Source organism: Rhinoderma darwinii, chromosome 4 (genome assembly GCF_050947455.1).
Source record: "Rhinoderma darwinii isolate aRhiDar2 chromosome 4, aRhiDar2.hap1, whole genome shotgun sequence".
NCBI classification, from domain to species: Eukaryota; Metazoa; Chordata; class Amphibia; order Anura; family Rhinodermatidae; genus Rhinoderma; species Rhinoderma darwinii.
In genome coordinates this window covers 163,956,381-163,973,477 of record NC_134690.1, presented here as the reverse complement: position 1 = coordinate 163,973,477, position 17,097 = coordinate 163,956,381, and positions in this window count along the sequence as shown.

Sequence of the window (17,097 nt, the reverse complement as noted above, 5' to 3'; positions counted from 1 at the left end):
GCATGTGCAGTAACTAAATTTGAGGCCCGGACGAAGCAGGGAAGGGTGTCGGACCATATATGACAGGCACATGTGCGCAGCTCAGATGAGATTTCGACATTCAGGGCGGGTCAGTTTTCAGCGGTAGGCAGGCATAAGAAGAGGAACGAACTAAACTGCAGGATTATTACCATAAAAGGTGCAAAATGTTGGCAGACCATTAATTACGGTGGAAGGAGGAGTTTAGGAGAGGGGATAACGGCAATAAAATTTTGACAGCAGCAGCCAGCGTGGGGTGAGTAGAGTTCAATAGGTGAAATGCTGGTGACAGGTTCCCTTTAACAAATCTATAGTGGAGACTGGAAAACATCCTAATAAAACGGAGGCTCTAAAATTGACAAGGTGCTCCTTAATTTCTGAGGCCTATGTTTGAGGCAAGTAGCACACTAGGACCACATATTGCATATTTTTAAAAACTGCAGAATCAGCGTTATTATTATTGAGCAGCATTTACACTTGCTGTGTTACAGAAATAAATAGTTATTTTAAATTGTATATATTAAAAAAATAAAAGAATTGTCAAATTTCTCTTTGCTTTTATTCCTGTGAAATGCCTAAAAGGTTAGTGTTAACGGGCGCGTAGTAATGACTAGGTTCAATGGCTAGTTTCACCCACTCTTACTGCCTCCTTTATATCAGGGTCACTAGGGTTATGCTTAGTTTCCCATACCTTTCTCTTGTATTAACATAAGTCTAATTGCTTTGCTACGAAGTAAGTGTATATGACTGCAGAGCAAATAAATGTATGTTTATTAATACAAACAGTAATCACACTTAGATATAAAATACACCAAACAAAGTAAATAATCACAGTATAGTATCAGTGTATCCCAATACACATAACAACTTCATATGTATTAAATACACTGACACTACACGTGGCACAGTATAAACATGGTATTACAAACACTAATCTATACCACAATCCACTTACCTAACATAATTCACTATATGAAATGTTTTCCATTCACTTTAATGAGGCCATTACCTCTTTTGCAATGGGCATCAGCAGTTGCTGTTTTCTTACGCCCAAAAACCGCAATACATATAATAACTACACGTGCCACAGTACCTGTACAATATATTACAATACTATACTAAAACCCACCCACTTAACTAACATACATACAAGTTACAGTGCACGCACTCATGCTTGCTTCTGTGACCCACCCCCAACTTTCCCTATACACTCAAGGGGTTAAATACTAGGGGAAATCTGTAGACCAGGGAAGGAAAAGTGTTACCAGGGAAAGTAGGGTTATGGGGAGAAGGGTAGGAGAGGGGAGAGAGAGAGAGAAGATACTTAGCGGTGCATGGGGTAAAGAGGTCTGTTGATGTCTGGTGAACAGGAGGTGAGAGCCGTAGGTGTCTGGCGAGCAGGAGGCAGGAGCAAGGGAGAGATCAGCATGCCTGTTGACCCACTTATACCTTGTCCGTGCACATCTGTATGACATCACATCCTCATGCACGTGCAAGTGGGGGGGCATGGGAATGTTTATGACTCCTCCATGGAGTCTCATTACCTGGAGAGGGGGGGGGGAGGCAGTGGGAATGCATTGGATATGTCCACTGTCTTCTCCCCCCTACACACCTATCTCTGGGGGAATATCTGCACTCACATGTACTGTACATAGAAAACACTTCCCTTTACAATCCCCCTGTTGTCAGGAACACGACAATGAAATTTGTGGAAGCGTTTGTCAGTTTGTATTTACCCCCACAACATTAACTTGTTACTGGTAATGGTCGTAGATGGAATGAAGTGTAGTTTTGGATTTAGGTACACCGGACATTACTTATCCCCTCAAGGACAACTTACTGCCAGTTCTCAAACTCAAAAGTTCATATAATGAAACTCACAGTCCATAGAAACGCAAAGCCCATCGAACAAACCTCAAAGTCCATAGACCGAACCTCAAAGTCCATAAAACGAAGCTGAAAGTCCATAGAAACTCAAAGTCTATAACAAAACTTAAAGTCCTGGATCTTCTTCTTTCTTGGATCTTGATCTTTCCTTATGAATCCTTTCCTCTTTAGCGGCGTCAGCAGGTCTTTTCAGCGGCCGATCCCATTTTAGCGTGCCGACCTGTGTAAGGCTACTTATTCCCTCACACTGTCAGCCTTGGAATGGCTTAGTCCTGCCTTTCGACAACCTTCGTTCAACACAGTTCGATAGTCGACTTTTGCGGCACCACCTTCAACTGGGTATGTGGTCAACTTGACTTTTTCCAAATTTCTCCAGCACCTCGATTTAAGACAAAACACAATCTTGTGGGTTGATACCCAGGTCTTTACCTTGGCAGGTTAGCCACCCTGAGTAGGAGGCAATGTCTCGGTACCTGAAATCTATTTGTTGGGTGGAACATCCTTCCATTTCCCCTCTACCTAACATTCAATCCATCATCTTATGAACCATACCAGTTCTAAGGTTGAGGTGGCAATTACCTACAAGGGAGTGTGTGTACCTTACCTGTCCCTAAGGGTTCCTACACACTACCCAATCATTCACATAGAATTTAAAATAATCAAAAATATTCCCCAAAACCATAGGTATATGTACATATAGAGATTCATGCTTAAACAGCATCTCTCACTACTCCTCCATATACACTTAAAAGGTACACATGTAAATGGGGTAACAACAGGCTGTAAATATATGCCCGCCTACATATACATACTCACTCACTGTGGGACGGGCATGTCCTCACTGAGAATGCCTATGGTGCAGACACATACTGTATCTACACCTGGAATGTCTACATGTACACCTTGAAAGTTTTGTTTACGACACATTGATTCATATTACACTACACAAATATATATATATATATCTATATGTATATATATATATATATATATATATATATATTTATATATATATATACATAAACTCGACGATTACTGGTCGCAGGTACTGTGTCCTTAATCCAAGTTCATGCTTTTACGCCTGACCTAGTTTACTTGGTCGGCAAGTCCTTTCACCCATCAGTACTATGACAGGGTGAATGAGCAGTTTGAAGAACAAAATTGCTTTAGGGCTGTACCCAAACAGGCTCTCCCAACAAGACACCTCTAAGTCTCTTTTCAGTGCATGCACAATGAGATGGAGGTTCGATTCTCAGACTCTTTAATCTTCTCCACGATATCCTCTTCCTAACTGAACTCAAGCGGTATTATCAGGAGTCTTACAGGAGCTTCTGGGCTGATATCGCACCTCTAAGAACTCATGGGTGACTGGAGTTCTTCCGTTCTGCTACATCGATACCTGTGACAATACAAAACGGTACAATGTTCCATGGAGGAGTATTCCTCTTCCAGTGCAATTAGTCACACAGATGGTGTAGTAAACATATTGCACTCGGTACCAACACCAATACCCTTGACTCATGTATCTTAAGCTTGAAGAGGATATTGGGTTGAGCTTCATGTCACAGGTCCCCTTGGTATCTTAACACTGGTGGATAAGCACCGGGTCCTAACTACCTTAGCAGAGGATCGCATGCTCCTCCTTTCAACATCCATCTGTGCAGACAGATATGGATGGCTGCCCTTATAGATATCCAAGGGGGGCTGTGGATGAAGCACTGTTTTGTGCTTCTTTACAATTCTCAGGTTTGTGAAACTATAACCCGTCTTACCAAACCCATTCTCTTAAAATCAAGATATGGGTGTAATGCCAGGGTTACCTCCCACTGTCAACCTTTCCTAAAGGAACACTCCAGTTAAGAACAAAAGAATCAGCCATACTTTTATTCGCTGTATTTAATTGCACTCACATTAAGATTCAGATGAAATTGTGCTACCTGTCTGAACCTCCCAGGTCTAGGTGCACAGTATAACATAAAACACTACACCATGAACTTATATTACCTGTCCGCACCTCGCTACCTGAGTTCACAGTATAATAACAATTCCAATGTTATATCCCAAATAGGGAGCAGTTAAAACATTTTGCGACTATAGATGTAAATGCATTACCATCCTGAACTTCAAGGTCTAGGTGGGCAGTATAACATAATACTAAACTTATGTTACCTGTCCGCACCTCTCTATCTGATCTTAGTTCACAGAACAAGCAAATACACCACTATTCAATGGCTGATTCTCCAGTTATTCTCCTGGAGTGGCTTTCTTATTATGTATTATAAATACAGGCAACACCATTATAGTATAACTACATCTTACTGATAACCAGGGATATACCACAATAGAATCTGTGAAGGAACCACAAAATGAAAACACAATTGAAAACAAAAGGACAACTGGGGACAAACACAAGACCATAAAAACACAGTACAGACATCAATGGCCTACTTAACATTTAGACCTAAACTCCTCCCCAGTTGTGGTTGGTCATTTAGATACTTGAGCACATTATAGAACATAGGGAGAGAACCTCCAGCTCACCTGACACACTCCAGTGTGTCACAGATGGCGCCCGGATCCTCGTGTCGGCACACGGATAACAACAAGAAGAAAGACGGGAGGTAGGATCCAGCGCTGAGTAACGTTAAAATGGAAATTTTCCAAGTTTAATTGATTGGATTAAAAGGAAAGTCCAGTGTAAAGGATCTGCCAGGCACAGCGGGGTTAACTCCCAGAACTAATCAGTCAGCACCTGAGAATACATCCCTGAGACTGACTCCTGCTTCCACCATTCAGGCTGGCAGGCTTAGGAGTGGGAGAGCCTATCGTAACCTGGCCAGACTCAGCTAGCTCCCGCCCTCGGTCTATTTAAGCCTGCACTTCCTGTCCCTCGGTGCTTGTTATTGCTTTTGTTTCTTTCCTTGTGGTTCCTGGCCCAGCTACAGCTCCTGCTATTTTTGATCCTGCTCCATACCGACCCTGGCTTACCGACTACTCTTCTGCTTTTCGTTTTGTACCTCGCACACTCCTGGCTTGACTCGGCTCGTTCACCACTCTGGTTGCTCACGGTGTTGCCGTGGACAACGGCCCCTTTTCCTTGCTTGTGTTCCTTGTATGTTTGTCGTGTTTGTCGTGCACTTACTGAGCGCAGGGACCGCCGCCCAGTTGTACCCCGTCGCCTAGGGCGGGTCGTTGCAAGTAGGCAGGGACAGAGTGGCGGGTAGATTAGGGCTCACTTGTCCGTCTCCCTACCCCCTGCCATTACATAATAACAAGCCCATACCTAGTCTACCCCTGGTCCCTGACACCACTATGGATCCCCGTGAGACCCTGGCTCAGCAAATGCAGGGTCTCTCCCTACAGGTCCAGGCCCTGGCTCAGAGGCTCAACCAGCCTGATGCTACCCTGGTAGTCCCCCACACCGAACCTCTTGAACCCCACCTCAAGCTGCCCGACCGGTTCTCAGGGGACCGGAGGACTTTTCTCTCCTTTCGGGAGAGTTGTAGGCTTTACTTTCGTTTAAAGCCTCATTCCTCAGGTTCTGAGAGCCAGCGGGTGGGTATAATTATGTCCCGGCTCCAGGAAGGGCCCCAAGAGTGGGCCTTCTCCTTGGCTCCTGACACCCCTGAACTTTCCTCCGTTGATTGTTTCTTTTCTGCTCTCTGACTTATTTATGACGAGACTGACAGGACAGCCTCCCGCTGGCTCTCATCCTCACCCCGGAGGGGGTGGAATTCGAGGTGGCCAGGATTGTGGACAGCAAGATGGTCCAAGGCTCCCTCCAGTACCTGGTCCATTGGAGAGGATACGGGCCCGAGGAGAGGACTTGGGTACCTGCCCGGGATGTTCACGCTGGGGTATTGGTCAGGAGGTTCCACCTGCGTTTCCCCAGTAAGCCAGGTCCACTTAGAAAGGGTCCGGTGGCCCCTCATAAAAGGGGGGGGGGGTACTGTATAGGATCTGCCAGGCACAGCGGGGTTAACTCCCAGAACTAATCAGTCAGCACCTGAGAATACATCCCTGAGACTGACTCCTGCTTCCACCATTCAGGCTGGCAGGCTTAGGAGTGGGAGAGCCTATCGTAACCTGGCCAGACTCAGCTAGCTCCCGCCCTCGGTCTATTTAAGCCTGCACTTCCTGTCCCTCGGTGCTTGTTATTGCTTTTGTTTCTTTCCTTGTGGTTCCTGGCCCAGCTACAGCTCCTGCTATTTTTGATCCTGCTCCATACCGACCCTGGCTTACCGACTACTCTTCTGCTTTTCGTTTTGTACCTCGCACACTCCTGGCTTGACTCGGCTCGTTCACCACTCTGGTTGCTCACGGTGTTGCCGTGGGCAACGGCCCCTTTTCCTTGCTTGTGTTCCTTGTATGTTTGTCTTGTTTGTCGTGCACTTACTGAGCGCAGGGACCGCCGCCCAGTTGTACCCCGTCGCCTAGGGCGGGTCATTGCAAGTAGGCAGGGACAGAGTGGCGGGTAGATTAGGGCTCACTTGTCCGTCTCCCTACCCCCTGCCATTACATCCAGTAGTATTGGTCCTAGGTGTGTATGAAGTGGAGGGGTAGTATCCTCTGGGCCTACGCGTTTCGGACGACTGCCGCGTGCTTAAACTTAGCTGTGGTACTTGAGCACATTGTTGAGCACATGGCTGGAAGGACACTCTGATGCAGCCATTTTGTCCTTGTCTAAGTCCAACATTTGTTGTAATGTGGCCATTTTCTATTGCTTCTTTACTAGGATTTCACGGTTGCTTATGCCGTGGCAGTTCCTAGCAATATGTCCCATCTGACCACATTTAAAACATTTAACAGGACCACATTGCTTAGTACCCAAAGACTTGCATTACTTCGCAATATGGCCTGAGCTGGCACATGCAAACCTTTTAACAGTACATGCTCTGCTGGACTTAGGGCAGTCAACAGTGCATGATCTATTAAAGTGCTGCATGGCTAGGGACGCACTTCTGATTATCGTACGCTTACATTTGCGTCACACTTTCGTAACAGTGTTACCTTCAGATTTCTGCATGGGATCACGGTTTGGGACATCTGATCCATCACTCTATCTACTCCCCCCTTTTTGCCCTGTAGAGGGCGAACTTACAGCGGAAACAGGCCTTGACTTTTGTGAAAAAGTGAAGGCCGGTAACATTTTTGAAAAATCCTTTATGACATTTTGCATAATGGTTACCAATTGTGACCTAGCAGCAAGCTCATCATTTAACTTGGCAATGATCTGTAGATGCCGCTTTATCCTTAAATGCATTGATCACAGCATAAGACTCAGTCAGCTGTCAATCAATATCATCACCATGATTTTTCAAAACATTACCTGCGATTCCAGCATGGAAATTTGCTTACCCCTCACAATTTTACATTGGGCATTCTCTGCAAGACTTGAAGGTCTAGGCGCACAGTATAACACAACACTTCACTGTGTGCGTATGTTATCTGTCCACGCCTCTCCAACTATCAGTTCACATTTGAACGCAATTTTATTGCACAAAACACAGGAATAAATTGAGAACAGTTTGGGCCTTGGCTCGCCATTATGTTAAAGGACGCGTAATAATAACAGGGTTCACTGGCTAGTGTCGCCCACTCTTAGTACCTCCTTTATATCAGAGTCACTAGGCTTATGCCTAGTTTCCCCTACCTTTCTCTTGTATTAACTTTAGTCTAATTGCAATGCTACTAAGTAAATGTATACAACTGCATAGTAAATAAAGGTATATTTATTAATACAAACATTAATCACACTTAGATAGAAAATACACCAAACACAGTAAAAAAAATCACAGTATAGTATCAGTGTATCTCAATACACATAACAACTTTATATGTATTGAATACACTGACACTGTAAAGGATCTGCCAGACACAGCTTCTGTGTCACGCCCATAGGTAATCAGTCTGCACCTGCTTCTATGTCTGTGAGACTGACTCCATCTTCCACCACTCAGGATGGCAGGCTTAGGAGTGGGAGAGCCTATCACAGCCTAGCCAGACGGAGCTAGCTTCCGCCCTCTGTCTATTTATACCTGCCTTTCCTGTTCCTCCTTTGCTTGTGATTCTTCTCTGCTGGTTTCCTGGCCCTGCTGCAGCTTCTTGAACTACTGACCCTCTGCTTGTTATTGACCTTGGCTTTACTGACCACTCTTCTGCTCTGCGTTTTGTACCTCGCTCATCTCCTGGTTTGACTCGGCTCGTTCACCTCGCTTGTTGCTCACGGTGTTCCCATGGGCAACTTTCCCATTTCCCCGGCTTCTTTGTACCCTTGTCTGTTTGTCTGTCGTGCACTTATTGAGTGTAGGGACCGTCGCCCAGTTGTACCCCGTTGCCTAGGGCGGGTCGTTGCAAGTTGGCAGGGACCGAGTGACGGGTAGATTAGGGCTCACCTGTCTGTCTCTCCACCCCATCATTACATAATCACAAGCCATATACCTAGTCTACCCTGGTCCCTGACACTCTATGGACCCCCTTGAGACCCTGGCTCAGCAAATGCAGGGCCTCTCCCTACAGGTCCAGGCCCTGGCTCAGAGGGACAACCAGCCTGATGCTACCCTGATAGTGCCCCTCACCTCACCTCTTGAACCCCACCTCAAGTTGCCTGACCGGTTCTCAGGGGACCGGAATACTTTTTTCTCCTTTCGGGAGAGTTGTAGGCTCTATTTTCGCTTAAAGCCCCACTCCTCTGGTTCTGAGAGCCAGCAGGTGGGTATAATTATGTCCCGGCTCCAGTACAGGCCCCAAGAATGGGCCTTCTCCTTGGCTCCTGACGCCCCTGAACTTTCCTCCGTTGATCTTTTCTTTTCTGCTCTCGGGCTCATTTATGACGAGACTGACAAGACTGCCTTTGCCGAGAGTCAGCTGGTGACCTTACGTCAGGGTGAGAGACCTGTTGAGGAGTATTGTTCTGACTTTAGGAAGTGGTGTGTAGCTTCTCGGTGGAATGACCCTGCCTTAAGGTGCCAGTTTAGATTGGGTCTGTCGAACGCCCTGAAAGACCTGCTAGTTAGCTATCCCTCTTTATGGCTTTAGCAGTACGACTTGACCGACGTCTCAGGGAACGACGACTTGAACGTTTTTGTATTTTCTCCTCTGACTCCCCCATGATGCCTCCCGAGGTTCCGTTGCTTCGTTCTTCCACGGAAGACTCGGATGTACCTATGCAACTCAGGGCCTCCGTGTCCCCCCAACAACGTAGAGAGTTTCGCAGGAAGAATAGTCTCTGCTTCTACTGTGGGGATGACAAGCATCAAGCGAACAAATGTCCTAGGCGTAATAATAACCAGTCGGAGGAACTTCCGCGCCTAAGTGACCATCGGGGAGTAATAAAATCTTGCTTCCCTTTCAGGTCTCTTTTGGTGGTAGGTCTGCTACCGGCAGTGCCTTCGTGGATTCAGGGTCTACTGCTAATATTATGTCTGTGGAATTTGCTATGTCTCTAGCTATGCCATTGATTGATTTGCCTAAACCTGTCCCGGTAGTGGGTATCGACTCCACTCCTCTTGCTAATGGTTATTTTACACAGCATACCCCTGTTTTTGAACTCCTTGTTGGCTCCATGCATTTGGAGCAGTGCTCTGTACTGGTGAGGCAGGGATTATCATCCGATTTGGTTTTAGGCCTTCCCTGGTTGCAGTTGCATAATCCCACGTTTGACTGGAATACTGGGGATCTTACCAAATGGAGTAATGAATGCATGACGTCATGTTTTTCTGTTAATTCTATTTCTCCCCCTGAGGAGGTGAACACTCTACCTGAGTTTGTTCAGGACTTCGCTGATGTTTTCTCTAAAGAGGCCTCCAAAGTGTTACCTCCTCATAGAGAATACGATTGCGCAATTGATTTGGTACCAGGAGCTAAGCTCCCTAAGGGTAGGGCTGGGTCTAAAAATATTAAGGCTGATGCACTGTCGCGTAGCTTCGTGGCCAGCCCTCCTTTGGAGGAAAATCCTGCTTGTGTTTTGCCTCCAGGTATAATAATTTCCTCTATTGATTCTGATTTAGTCTCTGAAATTGCGGCTGATCAAGGTTCAGCTCCCGGGAACCTTCCTGAGAACAAGTTGTTTGTTCCCCTGCAATTCTGGCTAAGGGTACTTAGGGAAAATCATGACTCCGCACTATCTGGTCATCCAGGCATCCTTGGTACCAAGCACCTCATTGCCAGAAACTATTGGTGGCCTGGGTTGCCTAAAGACGTTAAGGCCTACGTCGCCGCTTGTGAAGTTTGTGCTAGGTCCAAGACTCCCAGGTCCCGACCAGCGGGCTTACTATGTTCTTTGCCCATTCCCCAGAGACCTTGGACCCGTATCTCCATGGATTTTATCACCTCTTTGCCTCCATCTCAAGGCAAGTCGGTGGTGTGGGTTGTAGCAGACCGCTTCAGTAAGATGTGCCACTTTGTGCCCCTCAAGGAACTACCCAATGCTAAAACGTTAGCTACCTTGTTTGTCAAACACATCCTGCGTCTCCATGGAGTCCCTGTCAATATTGTTTCTGACAGAGGGGTACAATTTGTTTCATTGTTTTGGAGAGCTTTCTGTAAAAAGTTGGATATTGATCTGTCCTTCTCCTCTGCCTTCCATCCTGAAACTAATGGCCAAACTGAGAGGACTAATCAGTCTCTAGAACAATATTTAAGGTGTTTTATCTCTGACTGTCAATATGATTGGGTCTCATTCATTCCCCTCGCTGAATTTTCCCTTAATAACCGGGTCAGTAACTCGTCAGGGGTCTCCCCCTTTTTCTGTAATTTTGGGTTTAATCCACGGTTCTCCTCCATTTCACCTGGTAGTTCCAACAATCCTGAGGTAGAGGTCGTTCATCGGGAACTGTGCACAGTCTGGGCCCAGGTTCAGAAGAACCTAGAGGCGTCCCAGAGCATACAAAAGACTCAGGCAGATAGAAGACGTTCTGTTAACCCCTTGTTTGTGGTCGGGGATCTGGTGTGGCAATCGTCAAAAAATTTGCGCCTTAAAGTCCCGTCCAAGAAGTTTGCTCCCCGGTTTATAGGGCCGTACAAGGTCATTGAAGTCCTCAACCCTGTCTCCTTCCAACTGGAGTTGCCCCCGTCTTTTCGAGTACACGACATGTTTCATGCCTCCCTCCTTAAACGCTGCTCCCCGTCCTTGGCTCCCTCGAGGAAACCTCGGTCCCTGTTCTCACCCCTGAGGGGGTAGAATTCGAGGTGGCCAAGATTGTGGACAGCAGGATGGTCCAAGGCTCCCTCCAGTACCTGGTCCATTGGAGAGGATGCGGGCCTGAGGAGAGGACTTGGGTACCCGCCTGGGATGTTCACGCTGGGGTATTGGTCAGGAGATTCCACCTTCGTTTCCCCAATAAACCAGGTCCACCTAGAAAGGGTCCGGTGGCCCCTCATAAAAGGGGGGGGGGTACTGTAAAGTATCTGCCAGACACAGCTTCTGTGTCACGCCCATAGGTAATCAGTCTGCACCTGCTTTTATGTCTGTGAGACTGACTCCATCTTCCACCACTCAGGATGGCAGGCTTAGGAGTGGGAGAGCCTATCACAGCCTGGCCAGATGGAGCTAGCTTCCGCCCTCTGTCTATTTATACCTGCCTTTCCTGTTCCTCCTTTGCTTGTGATTCTTCTGTGCTGGTTTCCTGGCCCTGCTGCAGCTTCTTGAACTACTGACCCTCTTCTTGTTATTGACCTTGGCTTTACTGACCACTCTTCTGCTCTGCATTTTGTACCTCACTCATCTGGTTTGACTCGGCTCGTTCACCTCGCTTGTTGCTCACGGTGTTCCCGTGGGCAACTTTCCCATTTCCCCGGCTTCTTTGTACCCTTGTCTGTTTGTCTGTCGTGCACCTATTGAGTGTAGGGACCGTCGCCCAGTTGTACCCTGTCGCCTAGGACGGGTCGTTACAAGTAGGCAGGGACTGAGTGGCGGGTAGATTAGGGCTAACCTGTCTGTCTCCCCACCCCATCATTACAGACACTACACGTGGCACAGTATAAACTAGGTATTACAAACACAAATCTATACCACCAACCACTTACCTAACATAATTCACAATATAGCATCAGCATACCTAAATACATATAACTACACGTGCACAGTACCAATACAAAATATCACAATACTATACTAAAACCCACCCACTTAAGTAACATACATACAAGTTACAGTGCACTCACTCATGCTTGCTTCTGTGACTCACCCCCAACTTTCTCTACACTCAAGGGGTTAAATATCAGGGGGCATCTGTAGACCAGGGAAGGAAAAGTGTTACCAGGGAAAGTAGGATTATGGGAGGAAGGGTAGAAGAGGGGAGAGAGAGAGGGAAGATACTTAGCAGTGCATGGGGTAAAGAGGTCTGTTGGTGCCCGGTGAGCAGGGAGTGAGAGAGGGATCAGTAAGCCTGTTGACCCTCTTATACCTTGTCCGTGCACATCTGTATGACATCACATGTTCATGCATATGCAAGTGGGGGGCATGGGTCTGTTTATGGCTCCCCCCATGGAATCTCATTACCTGGCGACGGGGCGCAGGCAGTGGATGCATGCATTGGATGTGTCCACTGTCTTCTACCCCCTCTGCTGGAGGGCAGAGATACACACCTATCTCTGGGGGAATATCTGCCCTCACGTGTACATAGAAAACACTTCCCTTTACAGTTAGGAACTTCAAAAATGCTGTTTTTAATTACTTTGAGGGAGGGCAGTTTTTAAAATCAGGTGAATTGTAGGGGGTTTGTAACATAAAAACCCCTAAAGCTCATTCAGATCTGAATTAGACCCAGAAAAAACAGGGTTATGAACATTTTCTTTGAAATGTGAAAAATTACTTCTAAATTTATAAGCCTCCTAAAGTGCTAAAAAAGTAAAAGGATATTCAAAAAATTTCACCATAAAGTAGACTTATGGCAAAAGTTATTCAGTAACTATTTTATGTGGTATTACTCTCTGTCTTACAAACAGAGAAAATAAAATTTTGAAAAACGTTTCTATACATTTTTATGTTTTTCATAAATAACAAAATTTTATCTCTAACATAAATTACAATATATCACAAACAGTGTCAGAATCACTTGGACAAGTAAATGCATTCCAAAGTTATAACCACACAAAGTGACACGTCAGATTTAGAACTGGCTGCAGTGCTAGAGGGTTAATATAATTAGCATCCTGACAAAGCTACTGACGCAGTGGAACACGCGTAAAGGTTATTCTTTTGGAATACGCCCTGATGAAAAATTTCCAAGAGTTTGTTTATTTTCTAAAGTACAGTTAAGTTTACCGCTCAGGCGGCACTGGTAACAGTCCAATATAATTCAGTATGGACACTCTCTCCCAGAAAAATGCAGTGGACAATCCGCAATCCAAAGAGGGTGTGGATGGTAATTCTTATCCTTGTACTGTAGTTCCACCGAGCTCCTTATCGTCTCTCTCCACCAGGGGCGTAATTAGGAAATACTGGGCCCCATAGCAAACTTTTGACTGGGGGCCCCCCTCCTATGGGTGTCACACAACCCCCCCTTGTAGATAACGCCATACAGCCCCCCTGTAGATAACGCCATACAGCCCCCTGTAGATAACGCCATACAGCCCCCCCTGTAGATAATGCCATACAGCCCCCTCTGTAGATAACGCCATACAGCCCCCCTGTAGATAACGCCATACAGCCCCCTCTGTAGAGAACGCCATACACCCCCCTGTAGATAACGCCATACATCCCCCCTGTAGATAGAGCCATACAGCCCCCCTGAAGATAACGCCATACAGCCCCCTGTAGATAACGCCATACAGCCCCCCTGTAGATAACGCCATACAGCCCCCCTGTAGATAATGCCATACAGCCCCCCTGTAGATAACGCCATACAGCCCCCACTGTAGATAACGCCATACAGCCCCCTCTGTAGATAATGCCATACAGCCCCCTGTAGATAACGCCATACAGCACCCCCTGTAGAGAACGCCATACAGAGTCCCCCCTGTAGATAACGCCATACAGCCCCCTCTGTAGATAACGCCATACAGCCCCCTCTGTAGATAACGCCATACAGTCCCCCCTGTAGATAACGCCATACAGCCCCCACTGTAGATAACGCCATACAGCCACCACTGTAGATAACGCCATACAGCCCCCACTGTAGATAACGCCATACAGCCCCCACTGTAGAGAACGGCATACAGAGTCCCCCCTGTAGATAACGCCATACAGAGTCCCCCCTGTAGATAATGCCATACAGCCCCCTTTGTAGATATCTACGGCTGCTACGTCGGTAGTTACGCCACTGCTCTCCACATTCAAAGAACTCAAGGTAGGAAAAGGATCTTATGTCTCTAATAGATGGAAAAAGGAAGACACATAGTGCAACAGCCTCTGAAAAAAGATTGCTCCAGGCCAAGTTTAATCCATACTCACAGAAGTAGCAAGAAATAAAAGCATCAAGGTAAGTAAAAATCGTTAAAATCTCTAGGCGGCACGCCAAACACTGTCGCCCGACCCTGGGTTTCGCCCTTCCGGCTTCCTCTGGGGCATGTGTGACGTGTCTAATTGACAAGTTTATATAGCCGCAAAACATTTAAATTCATATAAATTTACATACATATCAAAAATGATTAAAAATACATATACAACCAATGATCTCTGCAATATATAGAGATAATCTGATCTTATCATCATAATCGTATACATATATAAACTTCTAAATATTATACTTTTTATTTACATACATATTCTCTTTAAAAAGTAAAAGAACACTATATTATGCTAAACAAGCCTATTCAACACCTTTAGGCCTTATTCACACCGACACTACAGCACAGCAAGCGTAATCTCGTTTTAAATGACAGTTTACAGCGTAATCTCGCGAGATTACGCTTGCTGAGCTGTAGTGTCGGGATTGTGTTAGCGAAGTATCAGGATTCTGAATAGACATCACGCCCTGGCTGGAGGTAATGTATATTCATTGTCAGAACACTGCAGTAATGTTATAGTGTGTTTATGTGGCTGCACATAGCGATATAGCTATATCGCTATGTGCTGTGTAAATGAATGGAGAGAAGTGTATGACGCTGATTGGTCACTGATTGGCCAGCGTCATACACTTCTCTCCACAACGCACACTTGGCCAAAATGTAAAACACGCCCAGTTGTCCATTAAGAAACTCATTAGCATAAAGCTAATATAGGTCATAACTCAAAAATGATAGTTTTTCTAAATATAAAACACTGCTGTAATCTACATTACAGCGCCGATCACATCATGTACAATATAGCCCACTTATAATGTGGTGACAGCCTCTTTAAAAGGATCACATCTACTTATGTCTCTGTGGCATAAGGTATATGCTGCAGCAAAGTTAATAGCTAGATTGGTGACACCCTGAGAGGGTAAACAGGCACAGATTACTTATTAACTCTGTTGCTATCAGTGCAGCTTGTAATTGAATGATGTATTATGTTTTAAGTTTCATTTCCTGAGAATTAATGACATGTCACTAATACAAGGGATGAAGTTCACATTACAGCTATTCAGTCCATGAAAGGTAGAAGAGATGGATGAAGACACTTGGATTGTAGATTTTCAGAATGAGATTATGAACAGAGGAATTCTACATTTTTGGAGCTTGGAAATAGAAGAAAGATTCCTAAAGCATCAGCACTGGTTGCAGTATGTCCTGTGCTCATTTGCCAGGTAGGATAACATAGTATACAAAATGTTCCTCTCTGCACCACACTGGATAATCGTACTTTAGGTACATTTTATGTATTCTATTTTCTATCTGCAAACTTGTTGTGAAGAACAGTAACAACATTTTTTCCTACGTTCTCTGCTGTTCTCTGCTGTAAATTGGCATCATTTTCTGCCCCCTTCACACGAACCTGAGAAACGAAGGTTGTCAGGTTCAGTTGGGGGCCTAGAGGTCGGACCGCCATTGATCAGGAAGTGGTGGCATATCCTAGAAATATGCCATCACTTTATTAAAGGTGGATAACCCTTTAAGTGCACCAATGCAAATAGAATTTGAGGCAGACAGAGTGCATTTACAATAGAAAAAGTATTTACTACATTAAAAATGGTTACCCGTTTAACCCCTTAATGACCAGCCTATTTTAAAGAGGCTCAGCAACGGATACGAAATCTCGCGAGATCACGGAGCTAAACGAGATTTGGTTTCACTTGCCGGAATCTCACAAAAAAAAGAGTCAGAAGTGTCAGGATTCTGAGTACACATGACGTCCAGGCTGGATGGTCATGTGCATTCATTATCAGGACACTGTAGTAATGTTAGGGCTTGTGTATGAGGCTGCACATAGTGATATATCTAGATCGCTAGTGCAGTGTAAATGAATGGAGAGGAGTGCATGATGCCGATTGGTCAGCGTCATGCACTTCTCTGTACAACGCCCACTTGGTCGAAAGTAAAAGTACGCCCACTTGGGCATTAAGAAAGCTCATTAGCATAAACCAAAATCGCTCCTAACGTTGTGAAAAAAGATCGTTTTTTTTAATAAAAAGCATTACTGTCACCTACATTACAGCGCCCATCTCCTTATATAGGAGATAGGGCACTTATAATGTGGTGACAGAGTCTCTTTAAACCTTAATGACCAAGCCATTTTTTAAGTTTTTCCATCGTCGCATTCCAAGAGCTATAACTTTTTTATTTTTGTGTCGACATAGCTGTATAATGTCTTGTTTTTTGCGGGACAAGTTGTATTTTTTAATAGCACCATTTTGGGGGACATATTATTTATTGATTAACTTTTATTAACTTTTATTTGGGGGGAAATAGAAAAAAACCTGAAATTTTGCCACTCTTTTTCGCGTCTTAAATCTACGCCATTTACCGTGTGGTTATAAATAACACAATAACTTTATTCAGCGGGTTGTTACGATTGCAACGGTACCAAATTTGTATCGTTTTTGTATGTTTTACTACTTTTACACAGTAAAAACGCTTTTTTTTCAAAATTATTTGTTTTTGTGTCTCCATATTTGAAGAGCCGTAACGTTTGTATTTTTTCGCCGATGCGGTTGTGTGAGGGGTTTTTTTTGCGGGAAGACTTGTAGTTTTTATTGGTACCATTTTGGAGTAGATGCGACCTTTTGATCACTTTTTATCACATTTTTTAAAGTCAGTATTCACAGAAAACAGCAATTTTTCCATAGTTTTTTATTACATTTTTTACGGCGTTCACCGTGCGGGTTAAAT